Consider the following 21,429-nt stretch of genomic DNA (forward strand, 5'->3'; position numbering starts at 1 on the left):
TTTTCTATTTATTGTATAACACAATCCATTCCGTTGCCCATCTTCATATATCTCGAAAGGCTTTAGTCATATCGGACTGTGTACTTCTAGTTTTATCGTCTTTTCGGGTATACTGTGACATATGAATTTCAATCAGACCAGTCGTTTTTGTTCCTAAGTATTTTGTTGTGTTTTGACGTATTTCTTTTTGTAAATGTAGACAATGAAAGAATGTCAATATTTCTGCTGTATTTTGACTTGTATAGCCTAGCAAATAATTCACAAATACTTAATATCAGAATTGGTTAGGTATAAATAATGGATCACTTTTAATGATATACTTAATTATATTCAGAGACTTTAGACTTATATTTATATCGCTTGTAAGTAAATATTTAATGGAATAAAATGGCTTTCATCCGGTATTTACGGATATTTTCAGTAAAGATAAACAATCAAAAGGGCTTACGTTAATACCTTTTAAAAACGATTTTTTTTAATTAGACTTAACTGCAAAAACTGAGATGGATAAAGACATATTATCGAGAAAGTGCCATAAAACATAGGAGATAACGTTATAAATGATCAGCAAAACGGAAAAAATCATGGATGCAAAAAAGACAAAGTCATGCCTTTATTTTAGAAAAGACCAAACACTTTAAATGTAACAATACAAGGGAAAAACAGAAGAAAGACAAAGAACATAAAAAAAAAGAAAAAAGAAAATAAATCAGAAAATGACACTATTGATCTACAAATTCGATGGAATCATCGGAGATGAAATTGGTATATAATATATATTACAAACAAGGACAGAAAAGATAAAAGAGAATATTGAACATTAATACACAGAAAACTAAAATTAATACATCAAACCAGAGGTGGACGAAGTGCAACGAAGCTGGTTTGTTTGTGATATATGTTTTTTTTTATGAAACATCATATATTTGAGTTGCTCTTCTTATTTCCGCCCCGTGTAGGTCCGGGTGTTAAAAGAATAGGCCTGCAGCAGCGCTAAGCTTGTTGTAAAAGGCGACTAAATAGTGCTCAGAAACCTAGCCGGGGGCTAGGTGCTTTGCCCACAGAGCAACTGGGATGTGTGCCTCAGGTGGTGGAATGGAGTATCCCTGGCATGATATATGCTGGGGTTGTCAGGCTATATTACAGAAAGCCTGACCGCAAACCATAGTGGTGCACCGTGTTGGGAAAGATGCCACGTTCCTCGCACGTAAAAGAACCCTACTGTAGTATTCTCCCGGAGTAGGAACCATAGGGCTCCGCCACAGGAAGCTAAATTGCCCGACCCTACCAACCTCTCCCTATTTCAAGTGGCAATCAATGTTTGTCGACCCCGTTGTCTTTGTGTCCCATCCCTTTTTCATTTCATCATCATTTCATGTTCATTTTATCATCCATTTCATGTTCATCGTCAATATAGCTGAAATATTGCTGCTCGGACGTTAAACCCCAACAAACAAACAAAAACAAACTTCTTATTTCCGTTGTTTCCTTGTTAATAGAAAAACAAAGTACATAAAGGTCATGTTATTCTTTTTTTAAAGGTTTTTTGATAAGACATTCGTTTTGACTCGAAAATATAACACGGAGAGCTACGGTAATGTTTGCTTGTGACACACCTACATGTGTGATCAACTTTGTGATGTAATAACAGAGCTGGCAAATGTACAGGGATGTCGATTTTGTATCTCTGAATGAGCTGAGAGAAATCTGTATGAAGTGACCAAACGTTCAATTGGATATATGATCATATCAAAATTACCGAAGTAATGGACAAAAGTTGCAGACAATAGTGATAGCAACTAGAAAAATACGTAATAATGTAAATTTTGCAAATTTTGTTCTGCTGTACACGTGTTTGACAAGGTAATAGCTCATCAGCTATAATAAAATATTTATGAAGCATTTCATTGCGTATGATTAGAAAATATATTAGCTTAAATTTAACTGGTATATAAACTGTGAAGTACAGAACAAATTTATAATTTTTCAGTAGCACGATATTATCCTACATTGGAAAACTATTTCAAATAGCAACAAATGAAGAGCATACACCATTGGAATAAGTTAAAAGTGAGACTGAATTGACTTTTGGTATAAACTCGGAAATAGCACATGTTTTGTGGACGTTTAACAAATTTTACTTATTATTTGCTTTACAAGTTGATTTTACCGTTTGTACTGAGCATCTTAAAGGCCAACCTGCAAATTCATATAGAAATGTTTTCAATGAGATAATTAGTGGATTTAATACATTTTTTAAAAAGGCATCTTTCAAGCAGAGGTGAATATATTATATCGAAATATAATGGGGATATATTATATCGAAATATAATCGGGATATATTATATCGAAATCAAGTTTTCTGATTTATGTTTTTTACATCAAAAGTCTTTATCTATGTTCATTTAAATATATCTAAACAGTTGGAACAGGACAAACAATGTTCATTATCACCGTCTAAACTATTTAAGTTTATTCAACATTGCAATAATTTTTCTGTGCTTCTATAAATGATACATTCTGTTTTTTGTTTTGTTTATATCTGTGTGATTTGAATCAGCGAAGTTAAAAACAAATAATCAATCACTTTTAAAAAATGGTATGATTATTTTACTAAATTACTTGGGAAAATTCTATTTCTATGGTATATCGGGGAGATGGGGAGCTGGGAATATGGTGATCGGGAATGGGGATGGGAGTGCGTGAGGATTTGGGATTTTTAAATGGGAGGATATAGATTTTTTTATTTATTGATATGAGAAATGCATTAAATAAATGACAGTTTATAAATGTTGAAATTAAAAAAAAATGATCATGTAAATATTAAGAAAATTACAATGCGGATTCAATTGGGGGATTTTTAATGGGAAATGGGGATGGGGAAAATAGGGAATATGGGTGGGGACAATGGTGACTACGGATGGGCACCATGGGGAATGGGGGAATGACAATAGCTGTATCTGATGTGTAGGAAATCTAGCTCTGATTAAACAAGTAGTAATATAATAACCAAGAACGTGACTCCTATTAACTGTCTGATCTTTAAGTTCAGGATATTTAAGATTAAAACTATTTTTCATATTTCAAAACATTTGTAATGACGTTATTGCTAATTCCAGAAGTTATCAATTATGAAACATTCAATTATAATTGTCAACAATCTCCATGATATTCTTGTCCTGTCTTTGAGTGTTGATTCTGAATTCTGAGATTTAAAGCTTCAGTTAAGAAGGAATGCTGCTATAGTCATTAGGAATCAAAAATAGATTTGAAATGTTTCAATTAGTAGTTGATTTTTATTATTACAAAGTGATTGGAGAAAATAATAGATTTGTGCATTGATAACAATTAAGTAGTTGCGTCTTAAAGAGAACTTATTATATAATTTTGTGTTTAAGGATTTAGAATGTTTAGTTCTTGATCTGCTTCACTAAATCTTCTTTATTGCTGCAGAACGTAATAATTTATGATAATACACAAAGCAAATCACAGTTTATGCTTTTGTGTCCTTCTTGTATTATTTATGATGTACCGTGATTCTCAACCCCGCATTGGAAGAAATCGGGATTGATTTCACATACGATAACTTTTTGTAAGTTTAAACTAGTCTGGAGTTGACATGTTATTTAACTGCTAGTAGACCTTAATTTATACATTTGTGTAGTATATATTCAGTCTCTTTATATTCGTTATAACAAGGGAGCAAACCTTTTCGATCTAATTTTAGGTGTGTATAAATTTGTAATATTTTTTCCACACTGGCTAGATTTTAACGTTTATTTTTATGTCACTTGAGTATATAGGGGCAACCCTTTCGCTGTACCTGCGTAAAATGATGTGCTAGGGCTAGCTACAGACAGCCTGTGGTCTGAGGGTTTCCTCGTCGTTCATTGAAGACCAATGGTTGCCCTTATTCTGACATATACATCATACCTATTCTCGTTATATTTCATACACTATGTTCAACGGCACATGGAAACATATGTTTAGGACCGATATGGAAGTATATGTTTTTGTGCCTATACAACCAGATGGAAACAAAGGTTTCCAAAATGAAATTAAAAGTGTACTCTAATTCCTTCATCAAGTCCTTTGAAAGACATGTAATAACCATGTAATTTATATTGAAAAAATTATAAAATAAACACAGCTGTGAAAGTATTTGTGAAAGTAACACTTGACAAGACTTATATTTTGTTTATTCACTTATTCAAATTGATCATCTTATTAGTATTCAAGCTGTGCAAACTTGTTGCTGTATTACAAACTCCAAAAACACGATGGCTTCATACTTTGTTTTTTTTTCACATAGCAAAAAAGCTTGCCACTGGATTTGGCTTCGAACGTATGTAACTGGGTTGACGACGCCGCTGGTAGTCCATACGTTCTCGAGGGGTATTCTCAAAATTCACACTTGTTTTACATCAATTATAGCATAGATTGTTATTCAAAACATGCATTTTAGCGAATGAAAAAAAGTAAAATAAAAACAAAACAAAACACCAAGGCTTCATTTGTTTGTATTGTACATTATGGAAACACTTTGTACAGAATTTGACTGCCTATTAATATTCGTTAGTTATTTACTAGACCATTGTCTACTTATTTGAATGTCGATCTGCTTCCTATGCTACTGGCAGAGGTAATTTTTTAAACCTTAGTGGCAATTAAATTGAATTTGCCCGTTGATTTTTCCATTTCATTTCATAAACAAACTATATTTAAGAATCTTTTTTATCCAGATTAAGGGTTTTTCCGCTATACTTCTCACAATTAGGCTTCTGGAACGGGTTTACATGTTTTTTTGCTATAAGATTGAAGTTGACACTACAGAAGTTTTATGGTCGTCATCATGAAAAAGTAATCAAGGGAACCAAGGTTTTAGCCGTAATCAAAAGAATGTAATCCAGGGACAAAGACCAGACATGGAAAACAGACATACACAACAAAGAACATAAAGTAACTATAATCATACATACAAAGTAACAAAAGCAAATGAGCAACTCGGACTCAACTAAAAACTGGGAGCATGGGCCAGGTGCACCGGTAGGGTAAGCGTTCTCTGCTTTTCTAGAAACACCCACCGATTTGCTCATAAAAACTTAAGTCCGGGGTAGACAAACGAGGAAAGGAAAACTATGACCCGTTGAATAAATCAGTTTTCATGGTGCTGATGGATACACCATAACGATCCACGAGTTCATGATGACGACCATAAAACTTCTGTAGTAATGACTTCAATCTTATAGCAACATAACCCTGTTCCAGAAGCCTATTTGTTAGAGTTCTAGCGCGATACCAAAAGTCTTCGTAGTTTCAGCAATCTCTGGCATAACGTATGAGTTGTGATATGAACACTTCGTACGCAGGTGCCGAAGGGATGTTGCCACAGATGAAAGGAAAGTTGACAATTCTGAATGAAAAGTCATCACGTTTGTCGTAAAGTTTGGTCAATAGTTTTCCTTTACCATCGATTTCTTAGTGTAGGTCAAGATATGATGCTGACTTCACAGTGTCTGTAGTATCCTTTATCTCAAGTTCTTTTGGGTAGATGTGATGTATCAAATGCTCGAAATTAGGATTGTTTAAAGATAATACGTCATCTATATAGCGGAAACTGTCATAAAGTCAGCCTCATAAGAACTCATGGATCATAACGGTGTATCCATCTGTACCATGAAAACTGATTTGTTTAACGTGTCAGCTCTCCTTTCCTCATTCGTCTACCCTGGAATTGATTATTGTATGAGCAGCTTAGCGGTAGAAAATAAGTGAAGTGACTCAAATTAAAAGTAAATAAGAATAGTGAATTAGTGAACAAAAGCCACGTTTAAAAGAAAAAAAGAACTAAACACAAATAAAATACGAATAAAACGTGAAAATATTGAAAAAAATTTCGGCTTTGCGCCTTTCGACAGAGGCAAAAAGTATTGAGAAGAAAATCTGAACATTTTTTATGTTTATCATCTCTTTTTTTCTGTTTTCAGACTTGGATTTAATATCTTGTAAATGACGCCTCGGTATTTTTGTTGGCGCTTTATACGAACTCGGGTATTTTACGCTAAAGTGCCGTTAGTATGCGCAATATTCACAACTCCTAGGTATCGTGACTACCAGAAAATCACATTTTTCCGTAGCACGATATTATCCTACATCGGAAAACTATTTCAAATAGCAACAAAGGAAGAGCATACATCATTGGAATAAGTTAAAAGTGAGACTGAATTGACTTTTGGTATAAACTCGCATTAGCACCATACGGATGCATTTAAAACGAAATAGCACATTGTTTTGTGAAGCTCTTAATTCTTTATAATAGTTGTGATATATTTTTGGTTTATTCATTAAGCATGATATGTTATATTTAAACAAATGTGAAACAGAGTTATTGGAAGAATGTTTCAAAACTCTTTGGTAGTGATATTTGAATGAAAAATGAGTTTGTTTAAGGACGAAATTGTCATTGATCAAAAGCATGGACTTGAGTGTAATTATTCTAATTGACTACTAATCAAATGACATCAAACACAATTCAGAACGAAAGAAGTACAAATTAAGTGTCAGTCCTTATTAGAATCAGGCAGTGTGTGAAACATGGTATGCAAAAACAATCATTTTGATAGTGTAAGTTACTGTTTGCACCATCAGAATTACGGAAAACAGACTTAGATTTTCCATATCATGCTGGAACATTGAGTTACAATTTCATTGAAATGCACTGAAAATAAACATTTCAAAGGCAGATGAGTCTGTGAAAAACCTCATTCTTCTAAGATTCTATCGCAAAATTTCTGCGCAAAGCCAATGATCAAATAGTCTTTTCAAATAAAAAAAGTATTCTTGAGTGATATTACATTGCCAGATCGGTGGGGTTTTGACATGCATGTTTCTGTTTTTTCCCACTTTGCCTGATTCTTACAAACCCTTACAATTAATTTTACTCACAGATATCTCATTTGATACCACAGGTCTGCATCTATTTGTTATTGTGTATAATTTTGCAATTAACTTGTTTTATTTATCACGCATTATTTCTTACAAGGTTAATTACCGTTAACGTCATTTGAATCCAAAAGACGGAAAATGAAAACTTGTGACAATTAGTACGTTGGTTGAAATATGTCTGTACGACAGTCAATAATTCGTCTTATATATTCATCTGAAGACTTGAAATTTAAATGGCAAATATGCAAATTAAGGTAGTAGACCTATGATAAGAGACACAACTCTTACAAATCATTGGAACGTTTGTATTCACCATTTTACACCAACAGCATGTAAGCATCAAGGTAACCTGGACTGATTTCATTCTATGCCAACACTCCAACTCCACAGTATTGTACTGCCTAATTTTGGTCTTGTAATCTGATGCTTTGTAACATATATCACTTTAAAAATTTGCCAAGCATCTGTTAATCTATATATCTAGAATTGCTCAAGCCAAGGCCTTCAGGATGCAGCAAAAATTTTCTGGAAAAAAATTACCCACAGCAAATAGGGTTACCGACCGTAGAAACCATTCAAAAATATGCGAAAATTTGCAAAAGTTCATAAAATCAGGTTTAAAAATATCAAATTTCCCGCAAAATATCAGAAATTTTTATTTCATCCCCTGAAACTGTTCAAACTTTTTCCTTCGAAAATCCCTTCCTCATATGGGCGGCGCCGTTTAGATTTTGAGCTATTTCACTTTGTAATCCACTTATTAAATTTAGCATGGTTAAAAAATTGACTTACTTTCAAGTCAAATTGTGATTGAAAATAAAGCCCCTTCAACATGGAAAATATATAAAACATTGCAAAATACTTTTAAAAGTCCCTCTTTTTCAGAAAATGTTTTATCAACAATAGATTCTTCATTTTTAATCACTATAGCAACCACCGGTTTCCATTAATGTCATTTTTCGACCCTAGCCAATAGTGCGAAACTGAACTAAGCTGATGAGTGCTGGCTGTTTCAAAGGGAAGCTTGAAAGACTTTGATGAAATTGCATACGATACAAACATATCACTGTTTTGAAGTGTTATGTCCCTTACCCCAGGTCTACCTCCTTAAGCGGGAAATGGTCGAAGATGTACATCGCCCATTCATTCATCATTTTAGCAGAGAAGGAGTGTTAATCCCCATTAAGTACTGGGCATGCAAATTAATAAAGCGCTTATATTTAAGTTTAAATAAAGTTTATTTTGAGTCAAATCGTAAAAAACAATCTTTTTGTTTCATCATTAGAATTTGACGAGTTTTGTGTTAAATCAAGTATTGATTTTCAATATACTTAAAACTTAAGAATATTATAATATGCATCACTGTTAACTTACGTGTCGCTCATTAAAACATTAGGGTACCATAATATTCCATTTGACACAGAAGTTAACATTCAGGTTTTCATATAACCTGTGTTTTTAGGGTATAAAAATTATATTGAATGCATTGTCGATTTTAAAATTAGGGAAGATAACTCTGTAAATGACACTCAAATACAATAGAATCTATTAGATTTTCAATTTTTATTATCTCCTAAGAGCAGGCAGATTTGAATGAATAATTACACATTTCATAGTATAGACTTTTTAAACAACTTAATTACAAAAATAAAAAAAGGAACTTTATGTTGGGTGTATCACATTTTCATATTTGTATGATTCTTACAAAGACGGCTACTTAAACAAGCAAATTATTATTTAATTATTATTATTATTATTATTATTATTATTATTATTATTAACCATTATGTGCTACCAACTCCTATGCATTGAAACTCGTCTTAACAGAACCCATTTTTTAGTTTAAAATTTTACCGAGAATACAAATACATGTTAATTGATAATATAACTTCAGGCTATGTCTATGAAGGACAGAGTTCCATAACGTATTTTAGACAAAACAGCGCCTCTGCACTTGCACAAGCGCCTACTTCTGTGATGACAATTTTGTTCAATTCCGTCAAAATATTTTTAGCCATTCATATTTCTAGTCTTACATTCTACATATTAAAAGACTGTAAAAATTGGTGACTTAAGCAGGCTTATTGATTAAACAAGATTGGTATAGACAGTCGTATATTTGTTTTCTCTTTAATGAAACTGTACTTAACATGTTTATCATATTTAAACCATTAATCGGTTCGTAAAAAAAGCTATATTTGTATAAGACGTAAATATCGTAGACTATCGTAGAATCGTCTTGTAGTAGACACTATCAATCAATTTTGATACTGTTTAAAGTTTAAAGTTAGGAACATCCGCTGTATTCATTAAAATTTGGTAATCAAAGACAGGGACTAGCAGATGTATAAGTCGGTTAATGATGTAAATAATCTTGATATTGCAGTATACACTTGTTTTTATGAATAAGATTCGAACGAAAATCTAAAGAATATATTCATAGGATAAAGTCTAGACAGGGAAAATGGATACGAATACCAAAGAACAGGAAATGACCAAAATAACACAAAGAAACAAAAGTAAAAAGCAACCCGGACTACTCTAAAACGGGCAGCATGGACCAGGTGCACTGGTACAGCCACTTAACATGTTGTGCCACGCATGGTGACGGTTTCTGCTATATTTGCCGGGCTAGCCTATTATCACGAGAAAATTGAAAACAACCGATAGTTTCATTTATTTTTTTACTGTCGGTTCCCACGGTAACTAGAGGCTAATTTTCCCGCCCAATTAGGAGTTCTTTGGAGTGATGTGTTTCAACACAAACCTGAACTAATGATTATCAAATACAACTAATGTTCTACCAATTCATAAACTATTTTATTCTTTAAGGCTTTCAGTGAAAAGGTTGGGTCTATGGGGTTCGGGGAGGGTCCAGTCACAAAGAAATTAGCCTTATATGGGTCCATTTTGACGGCGTGTGGAAACCATATACATCAACTTAATAACAAGCTGTTATGATATTGATGACATGGATGATACACAAGGATTGAAAATTAATGATAAAAGGACAAACTAATGTCGTTACCAAAGGCATGCAAAATTATAGAAATCAAAGATTAAACTTTCTTTTTATTCATATATTCAATACTATTCACTGTAAAAAGCTCTTTTAAGTACTTCTAGCTGTGAATGTATCATCCATCACTTTTCAGAAAATACTTAATATGTTAACTGTGCATTTTAGTAAAGTTCCGTCACAGAAACATGCAAAGCAGAGATTATAAATAATAATTATTATATTTCTTTTTAATGAAATCGCACAAAAACCGTTTTATATTATGATATATACTGTCTGAGAACAGTAGAGTAGTTATAAAAGTTCGGCAATGTATTCCCCATCATTTCCTAGTATGAAAAAATGGGGGGAAATTTTATATTAAAATATATTATTAAAAAGAAAAATCTATACACATCAATTCCTGGGAAACAAAAAAAAATAATTTGATTTTTAAGTCTCTAATACTGTTAGCGACTTCTTGCACTCGTAATTTTTGTACTTAATATTCGCATATGATTTGCTAAATATGCAGTTCTACGCCACAAAATGGCGCAAAACCGTGTTCACCACCATTACGTCATAGTTCTAGCTTCATACCAAATAAAAATGTACCTCTCTCTTAAGTTTTATACACGTGTGTTCTACATGTGTTTTGTGCTTGTACGAGAACGGGAACTTCACATGAAATGATCGGTTAGCTTTGAACATTACCCAGTTTCCGATTCAGGCACTGAGGCTCGTTACAAGACTATATAGGTTATATACATTAGCATGTCCCGATATTTATGAATATTCATTGCCAGCTGCTTAATCAGGTTCATAATCTGATTCACTGGTCAATATCATAAGCGACCCAAAGATCGCTACATGGTACCTTTTTTAAACATATCATACACATGTCTATGCATGTTTTTTTAGCTTGTATTCGAACTGGAAGTTTACATTAAAAGAGATTGATAGGCTAGCACTGAATTTATGTTATATTACCCAGTTTTTGATTCAAACACAGCCGTTCGTTACAATTGTTTATATAAAGGTCATACATATTATCAGGACAACGATATCGATATATAGTCATTCGGGTCATAACGGAAAAAGTTCACAATAATACCAAGGGAACAAAGATTTCAGCGGAAGTCACCCAATTTTAGAGCATATCGCATTTGTAAGATAACTCTGTGCAAGATTTGTAGAGGGAGTCATGTATGTACATGTGTATGAGTCTTTGCCACAGAAAAAAACAAACTTCATCGGAAATTAATAAATTTAAATTATAGTTATGATAATTCAAAAAAAAAATAATAATAAATAAAAGTACACTACCCTACTAGTAGTTATCATGTTCATGTTATGACGGTGGTACCATTATACGACAGAGCGAAAAAAAAAACATTTTTCATACATATGATGGTATCACCTTGCCGTCGTTGAGTTTGTTAACTTTTGTTTAATTACGATAACTTGATCAAAACTTATTTTATCTTTTAAAAATTTTGGTATAGTGTTTCTAGGGACATGACAAAGGGTCATATGGTTTTTGGATGTCATATGCCTTTTGAAAATAAGAAACAAGTGTTATCATAAGAATTACAGGAGAAGTTAATTTTGATTCGATTTTCATGATTCATATGGCAGTGTGTATCTTTTGAAAATCTGTTGTAAAATGTTTTATAAGGTAGACTTATTTTTGGAGTTAAAGTTGTACGAAATGGGCCACTCCCCCAATTTTTGTCATAGTGGACTAATTTTGAAAATTTTCTTTTATTGACTGTGTTTTTCAATCAGATTTCAAATATTTCTAACGTTTTTTTTTCAAGTATAAAGGAGGTCACGCCCCCTTCCCCCAAGAAAATCATCGTTTTTTTATTTTTGCTCCGATGTCAATTCCTCACATGTAGACCATGGCTGAATTTGTTTTAATTAGATTTTAGCTATCTCTAACGATTTCGAGTTATAAGGGGTCTAAGGTGTCACTCCCAAAAAAATCATCTTTTTTACTTTTGGTCCGATTTCAGGTTTTTATTAATGAATTCATTATAAAAATCCCTACCTGCATTATTCAATCAGATTTAAGATACCTCTTAGGGTTTTTGAGTTATAAGAGACCAAATCGTTCACGCGCTAAAAAAATAGCAATTTTATATTTTTGGTCGGATTTTAAAATTTTTTTTCATGGGATTCCTTTTAAAAATTCTATCCGATTAACACAGCACCTGTGTATAATGTTTTCCCCTTAATTTCAAACATTGTGTTTTATTGTGTCCCTACTGAAAAAAAAATATTCTGTCCACACTTGCCATATTAATCAGATGTAAACATGATGCGGTTTTAATATGCTTCGCTCCGCAAAGCTCTTTATTTTTCAAGTAAATGCTCAAAGTATGCAAGTGCCCCAATTTGGTATTAATCCACTGAGCGGTTTCAGAGGAGAAAAAATAATGCGTTATTTTCAATAACAAATTGGATGCAAAGTGATGCCAATAGCTCGCATAGACGCTATGTTCAGGTGAAGCAAAATTGAATCTCCTCGGTAGTCAATTAAATGAAGTTTAAAAACAATTCTGATAGGTTCACATTAATTGATAGCAGCATTATTAGTTATCTTGCTAAATATAACCGTGGATTGACGGGTAGACAAAGGTATACAAAACTTATCCTGTCAAACAAACTTGAAGAGGAACTTGTTTCTCCATGTATATAACAAAATATCAATTATTGGAAACGAAACAGCAAAGTGTGATGAATATTCGACGGAATGCAAACAAAATGGTTAACGTCATCATACCGTTACTCTCTGTTATACCGTCTGTACTTCACCAAACTTGATTTGTATGGTAGCTCAAAGCACTTGGCAGGAGTTAAATACCTTTAGGGCGATGTATTACTAAAAAAATTGACATATTGGAAATTTGGAAATTTGATACCAAGTTATGATCCTTATTAGTTACGAATCTTTAACAAAAACAAGATGTTTATCTGTTTATTGCTCATTTCTGTTAAACTATGAAGAAAATGAATCTTGTTGATATCAAAGTAACGGGCATGATTTTTTTCTAATATATCAATATGTTCAACTTCGTACTCTTACACCTGTTTCAGATTATATATTTATAAAAAAACATGTACATGTAAGTATCTTTCCATAGTATAATTTGATTTGAATTAAGACTTCTGATGGGTTTGTATATCAATTGGGTAACACGGTATACGTCATATAAACAGTGTGACATCATTAAGGATGCTCGATGCTTTATTAAAACAAAATAACAAGGATTTCAAAAGGTTATGAGATCTTTAAAGAGTTTTCATACTAGAACAATACAGAAGAAGACACTGATGAGTTAGTGTGCTCATTTTTTAGATATAAGCATTTAAAATTTTGACGGAAAAAGGATTTTTCTAGATTTTGTCTTAGTAGGTTCTATTTATTAAAACACTAAAGAAATAGTAAAAGGATTTCATAAAATTTTCCAAACGATATTTACAAATGTGTTTAATAATAGTATGAAATGAAAAGTAGGGGTCAAAGGGCAAAAATGTTAATGTTATGAAATAACACCAGAGCAGTCCGAAAATATGACAAAAAATGACGGGATTAGATAAGAAACAATTTCTTTTCAGTTTGAAAATTTTTATTTTAGAATTTAGTGTCTAGCATACGTTAGATATTTATATGCAAAATGTTAATTTATGTAACAAAAGAACAGAAATGCAAATCAGACACATTAGTGAGTAATGAAGGGAGCAAGATTTAAAGGGACAAAGCCCAGAAATGGAAAACAGACAAAACGACAAAGAACATAAAGTAACTAAAATCATACATACAAAGTACCAAAAATATATGAGCAACTCGGACTTAAATATATGAAAACGGTGAATAGAGACGATCTCAATACACAACAGAATGAAATACAATAACGTATGAAATTGAATAAAGGAAAAACAAGGCAGCACACAAAAAACAATATGAATTTCTATAAAATACGGTAATAGCATTAGTTTTTCCCGCAAATCAGTTATTTATATTTTAACAAAAAAAGGAAAATCCTGATATTTAATAACTAGAAAATTACCTCCACTGCTGGCTAAAATATAATGGGTGAAGTGACCATGCCCATCAAACTATAACTGAGGAATACACATAATGTCTACTGAAACGCTTATTTTGTTTTACTTAGTAATATTTTGATCGTATCAATACTTTAAATGTTCATTAAAAACACAACTTGTCGAACTCAACACAAAAAACGTGGTTTTAAATCATCAAAGGAAATTTGAGTGTTGAGTAGGACACAAAATGTCTAAAGAAACGTTTTTGTGCCTTGAGGTGGACACATCTTGTCTACCACAACGCAAATTAGTGTTAACGTATATATTTTGTGTCTAACTCATCCAAAAAAAAACATGTTGACATCGACATTTTTTTACTAACTCAGCCTAAAAAGTGTCGAAATAGCCAAAAATGTCTGCATAAACATTTTATTTTGTTTAAATTGGCAAAAAGTGACTGATGCAACATTTTTTACCATTGACAAATTGTATTTTTCATTGACAGATAATGAGGTGATTGAGACATTTTGTGTTTTCATCAGTCAAGAATGTTTGTGGGTGGTCAGGTCAGTCATTATTTTGTCTAGTAGTGCTCCTGTCAAATAATTTCATCTAAAGGTATGTCTTATAAAAACCTATCTTATATCTCATCATGAATCCATATGGTTTAGTTAATCAGAAGTAATTTCACTTTAAGCGTTTAATTAAGTTATTAAATTAATTGGGAAAAAAAAGATAAGCTAACAGGGTAAAGATCGAAAACACCGTATTTTAGATAGTTGTGATGTATTCATCTACACCATAAAAACAGATTTGTTCTCTGTCATAGTTTTCCTTTCCTCTCCACAGGATGTGATTTTTTAATGAGCGGCGGATGCTTCTAGAAAAGGAAAGGACACTTACCCTACCAGTGCAAAACATTTACTTTTGTTTCTTTTAACTAATTATTTTGATTAATTCATGTCCTTTGTTGGGTGTGTCTGTTTTCCCTCTGTAGTATTTTTTCCCTGGAATGGCTGGATTGCATTCATTGATTTCCGCTAGAATCTTGGTTCCTTTGATTACAGTGAAATCTGTCTTAACTGAACTCTGATAATCCGAAGACCAGACACTTTTTAAGTCCCCTTACACCAGTTTAAATTATTTGGAACCTTGGTAAAACAAACACTTGTCAAAATCAAACCAATATAAAGATCGGTTTAGAAAGAAATTTGTCTATTCGTCACGTGATAATTGTAACTTAAAGAATGTTTTAGATAGTGGTTACTTTTTTTTTAGTTAAAGCTCTTTTAATCTATATATATATATATATATATATATATATATATATATATATATATATATATATATATATATATATATATATAGATTAAAAATGTTTCTCTTTTCAAATTTATGCTTTTTAAATTAGATAAAATATTTGGTCAATAGTCAAAAGTGCAGTTTCATGCTTATTACGCTCATTGTAATCATTTGTTCAATTTTATTATATGATATATCAACTGCAAAAAGTTGTTAAATATGCCCTGGTAAAATGTCCATTTTACAACGATATAGTATGATATAAGTCATGTCAATACTGGTTATTGGAAAATTACCAGTAACTAGTGTGGGGTTAGAAGTTAAAATTGAAATGATTATATATACCATACTACCTAACGGGAAAACTTTGATGATTTCAAAAAGACTGGAATGTTTCTATTTATGTCTTACCTAACATAACTATGTCATTTAACGTTGCAAATTAAAGATTATCAAGACTTGTTACAAAAGAAGATAAAGATAATGTGTTATAAAAACACGTTTACAAAAACATAGATCTTCAGATAACATGGTTACAAAACATTTTTATGGGATAATGAATGATTTTGAACTCCGCGACAATTTATGCTAAAGAAAAGAGATTGTCATGTATATTAAGTTTAAGTCTATTTTTAAGAATCAGAAGCATACATGTCAAAAACCAACCAATATGACATTATAATTGCACTCAGGAATGCTTTCTCTATTGAAAAGACGGTTAGTTGATCTCCGAATCACTCGATTTGCTGAGAAATTATCAATAGAATGAAAAAAAGTTAAGGTTATTGACTGGGTTATCTACCCTTGCAATGCTCATTTTAAATGCTTTTCACAGGAATTGTAACTCAATTTACCAAAGTGATACGAAAAATCTTTTTCCCCTTGAATCTGATGGTGCAAATATTCAAATTAAACTTTCAAAATGGTGGTTTTTATACCACGTTTCTTCCACTGCCTGATTCTTACAGAGACTAACAGTTAAGAGGAAGTGATGGGACCAAAAAGGAGAAGAACGCCATTAACCAAAGCGTAAATGAAAACACAATATCAGACAAAGAATAAAGATACACACACGACAAAAAAAAACTTAAATAAGCCGCAATTAGAAAAAAAAATGAGCATACAAAAACAACTTCTTCCATCCAAGTATTGAAATTAAAAAAAGTACTCCAAAACGTTTTGTAGCTTGATCTAAAAATGTACTATGAAGCCTCTCTAGAAACTATTAACTTTAATACTTACAGCTGCCAATGAGGCTCTTTCGTCTTACCACGACACTTGTTACTCCCGTTGTGATATCAACAGACGATCGTAATTCAAATGGGAAAAAAATAATTGTGCTCCGCAACTCGCTGACTTATTCTTTCACTCTTATTAAGTTGATTTTATAGCTGAACTGTTCCATCAAAAGGAAGATTGTTAAGCAAGATCCTTTGATCTCAGTTTCTGCTATATAGATTACGCATTGTCATTAAATTATTTTTATAGATCGAATGAGAACCAAATTTTACACAGTTTCACAATTTTCCTTTCCTTTTTCGTCTAGTCTATTACGTGACATTGAAGGAGCAACTCGACGGGTGTTTCTAGAAAAGTTGAGGACGCTGAACCTACCGGTGCACCTGTTCCATGCTCCCCGAGGCCGAGTTGCTTTTTGTTTCTTTGTTCGCGTTTTCTTTTTATTATTTCATGTTCTTTGTTGTGTGTGTCTATTTTCCCAGTCCAGCCTTTATCCTGGGACATATTATTTTGATTTACTTTCGATCGTTATCTGTTTTATCTTGTTACAACTATTTCCGATGAAAATTAACATTTATTCTATTCATGCAGACAATGACATTCATATTTTCAATGCATCATATAATTAATAAAGTTAAGTTAACTAAAATTGGGCACGTCCCAAGCTGGAAAGGTCTTATCTTTGTGCATGTTGTCAACCTAGGTCTTAGTGGACTTGCAGGTCGAGTTATCTTTATAAACTTTCGTATTTGGCTATCAGTTCACATTGGGCCAGACTGAAATTCGACCCTAATCAAATTCTCATGGACGTCGGTCATGGGGCTATGTTATGAGACTCCTTTATTGGTGAGTAGATCACATAATACCAGACTAAAATCAAACTTTCTTTGGTTTAGACAACCCTTTCGGGACTTCTTCCTCTATTGCCAGGAACTTGTACAGTCATTGAAATCATTCACAGGTTATTTGCCACCCAGTAGTAATTTATCTAGTAAAAAACGCTTGTTTAGAAAGCTCAAAATAGCATAAATAGAGACAACACTGCCATTTACGTTTAGGCAACATATAAAATTACCATTTCATCTATCGTAACAAAATACAGTTTGTCAAATATCGCGATTTTACGACCTTAAACATTACAAAACATTATACCGGTAAATTTTAAATGTAGTTACGAAATACGTAACTTTTCATTAAAGAAATCCTAAAAAAATGATATGACGTCATATATCATAACAAGTTAAAGATGGCGAAGACCTATTACAAAACAAATTATAGGCTAAGGCATAAAAACACAACTTTTTTCAAACATGTTTTATCAATAGTTGTCACATGAAAAAAGTGGTGAAATTAGAAATACCAAATGATGCCATTGACAATAATACTAATAGTACACACAAATAACACGAAATTCTAATTCAGGATTTAAGTTGGAGATTGTCGTCTTCTTATTAATGAGATGGAACAGTAACAATAGGGACCATATCTTATTTTAATTTGAATGTGGCCTCAGTATGAGAAAAAACCAAACCACCCCCACCCCCCCCCCCCCCAAAAAAAAAAAAAAAAAACTTTCTGAGGGATAGGGATGTCAAGCGGTCAAAAACCAGAACGTGATACATATATTAAATTTGAATTGTAATGTCAGAATTAAGAAAGAAAAGAAGTAAAATAACTGAATAAGCAAGTCTTAAGTTATCTCATTAAACGCCTGTGTTATGATGAAATACTTCAATTATGTGGATAAAATATGGTTGTTTATGCTTTACTTTTAGCACTATTTTTTCTAGATTTTGTCTTAGTAGGTTCTATTTATTAAAACACTAAAGAAATAGTAAAAGGATTTCATAAAATTTTCCAAACGATATTTACAAATGTGTTTAATAATAGTATGAAATGAAAAGTAGGGGTCAAAGGGCAAAAATGTTAATGTTATGAAATAACACCAGAGCAGTCCGAAAATATGACAAAAAATGACGGGATTAGATAAGAAACAATTTCTTTTCAGTTTGAAAATTTTTATTTTAGAATTTAGTGTCTAGCATACGTTAGATATTTATATGCAAAATGTTAATTTATGTAACAAAAGAACAGAAATGCAAATCAGACACATTAGTGAGTAATGAAGGGAGCAAGATTTAAAGGGACAAAGCCCAGAAATGGAAAACAGACAAAACGACAAAGAACATAAAGTAACTAAAATCATACATACAAAGTACCAAAAATATATGAGCAACTCGGACTTAAATATATGAAAACGGTGAATAGAGACGATCTCAATACACAACAGAATGAAATACAATAACGTATGAAATTGAATAAAGGAAAAACAAGGCAGCACACAAAAAACAATATGAATGTCTATAAAATACGGTAATAGCATTAGTTTTTCCCGCAAATCAGTTATTTATATTTTAACAAAAAAAGGAAAATCCTGATATTTAATAACTAGAAAATTACCTCCACTGCTGGCTAAAATATAATGGGTGAAGTGACCATGCCCATCAAACTATAACTGAGGAATACACATAATGTCTACTGAAACGCTTATTTTGTTTTACTTAGTAATATTTTGATCGTATCAATACTTTAAATGTTCATTAAAAACACAACTTGTCGAACTCAACACAAAAAACGTGGTTTTAAATCATCAAAGGAAATTTGAGTGTTGAGTAGGACACAAAATGTCTAAAGAAACGTTTTTGTGCCTTGAGGTGGACACATCTTGTCTACCACAACGCAAATTAGTGTTAACGTATATATTTTGTGTCTAACTCATCCAAAAAAAAACATGTTGACATCGACATTTTTTTACTAACTCAGCCTAAAAAGTGTCGAAATAGCCAAAAATGTCTGCATAAACATTTTATTTTGTTTAAATTGGCAAAAAGTGACTGATGCAACATTTTTTACCATTGACAAATTGTATTTTTCATTGACAGATAATGAGGTGATTGAGACATTTTGTGTTTTCATCAGTCAAGAATGTTTGTGGGTGGTCAGGTCAGTCATTATTTTGTCTAGTAGTGCTCCTGTCAAATAATTTCATCTAAAGGTATGTCTTATAAAAACCTATCTTATATCTCATCATGAATCCATATGGTTTAGTTAATCAGAAGTAATTTCACTTTAAGCGTTTAATTAAGTTATTAAATTAATTGGGAAAAAAAAGATAAGCTAACAGGGTAAAGATCGAAAACACCGTATTTTAGATAGTTGTGATGTATTCATCTACACCATAAAAACAGATTTGTTCTCTGTCATAGTTTTCCTTTCCTCTCCACAGGATGTGATTTTTTAATGAGCGGCGGATGCTTCTAGAAAAGGAAAGGACACTTACCCTACCAGTGCAAAACATTTACTTTTGTTTCTTTTAACTAATTATTTTGATTAATTCATGTCCTTTGTTGGGTGTGTCTGTTTTCCCTCTGTAGTATTTTTTCCCTGGAATGGCTGGATTGCATTCATTGATTTCCGCTAGAATCTTGGTTCCTTTGATTACAGTGAAATCTGTCTTAACTGAACTCTGATAATCCGAAGACCAGACACTTTTTAAGTCCCCTTACACCAGTTTAAATTATTTGGAACCTTGGTAAAACAAACACTTGTCAAAATCAAACCAATATAAAGATCGGTTTAGAAAGAAATTTGTCTATTCGTCACGTGATAATTGTAACTTAAAGAATGTTTTAGATAGTGGTTACTTTTTTTTTAGTTAAAGCTCTTTTAATCTATATATATATATATATATATATATATATATATATATATATATATATATATATATATATATATATATATATAGATTAAAAATGTTTCTCTTTTCAAATTTATGCTTTTTAAATTAGATAAAATATTTGGTCAATAGTCAAAAGTGCAGTTTCATGCTTATTACGCTCATTGTAATCATTTGTTCAATTTTATTATATGATATATCAACTGCAAAAAGTTGTTAAATATGCCCTGGTAAAATGTCCATTTTACAACGATATAGTATGATATAAGTCATGTCAATACTGGTTATTGGAAAATTACCAGTAACTAGTGTGGGGTTAGAAGTTAAAATTGAAATGATTATATATACCATACTACCTAACGGGAAAACTTTGATGATTTCAAAAAGACTGGAATGTTTCTATTTATGTCTTACCTAACATAACTATGTCATTTAACGTTGCAAATTAAAGATTATCAAGACTTGTTACAAAAGAAGATAAAGATAATGTGTTATAAAAACACGTTTACAAAAACATAGATCTTCAGATAACATGGTTACAAAACATTTTTATGGGATAATGAATGATTTTGAACTCCGCGACAATTTATGCTAAAGAAAAGAGATTGTCATGTATATTAAGTTTAAGTCTATTTTTAAGAATCAGAAGCATACATGTCAAAAACCAACCAATATGACATTATAATTGCACTCAGGAATGCTTTCTCTATTGAAAAGACGGTTAGTTGATCTCCGAATCACTCGATTTGCTGAGAAATTATCAATAGAATGAAAAAAAGTTAAGGTTATTGACTGGGTTATCTACCCTTGCAATGCTCATTTTAAATGCTTTTCACAGGAATTGTAACTCAATTTACCAAAGTGATACGAAAAATCTTTTTCCCCTTGAATCTGATGGTGCAAATATTCAAATTAAACTTTCAAAATGGTGGTTTTTATACCACGTTTCTTCCACTGCCTGATTCTTACAGAGACTAACAGTTAAGAGGAAGTGATGGGACCAAAAAGGAGAAGAACGCCATTAACCAAAGCGTAAATGAAAACACAATATCAGACAAAGAATAAAGATACACACACGACAAAAAAAAACTTAAATAAGCCGCAATTAGAAAAAAAAATGAGCATACAAAAACAACTTCTTCCATCCAAGTATTGA

The sequence above is a fragment of the Perna viridis genome, chromosome 12, assembly GCF_037379345.1.
Source record: "Perna viridis isolate PV_CMFRI_1.1 ecotype Kerala chromosome 12, ASM3737934v1, whole genome shotgun sequence".
Classification (NCBI taxonomy): domain Eukaryota; kingdom Metazoa; phylum Mollusca; class Bivalvia; order Mytilida; family Mytilidae; genus Perna; species Perna viridis.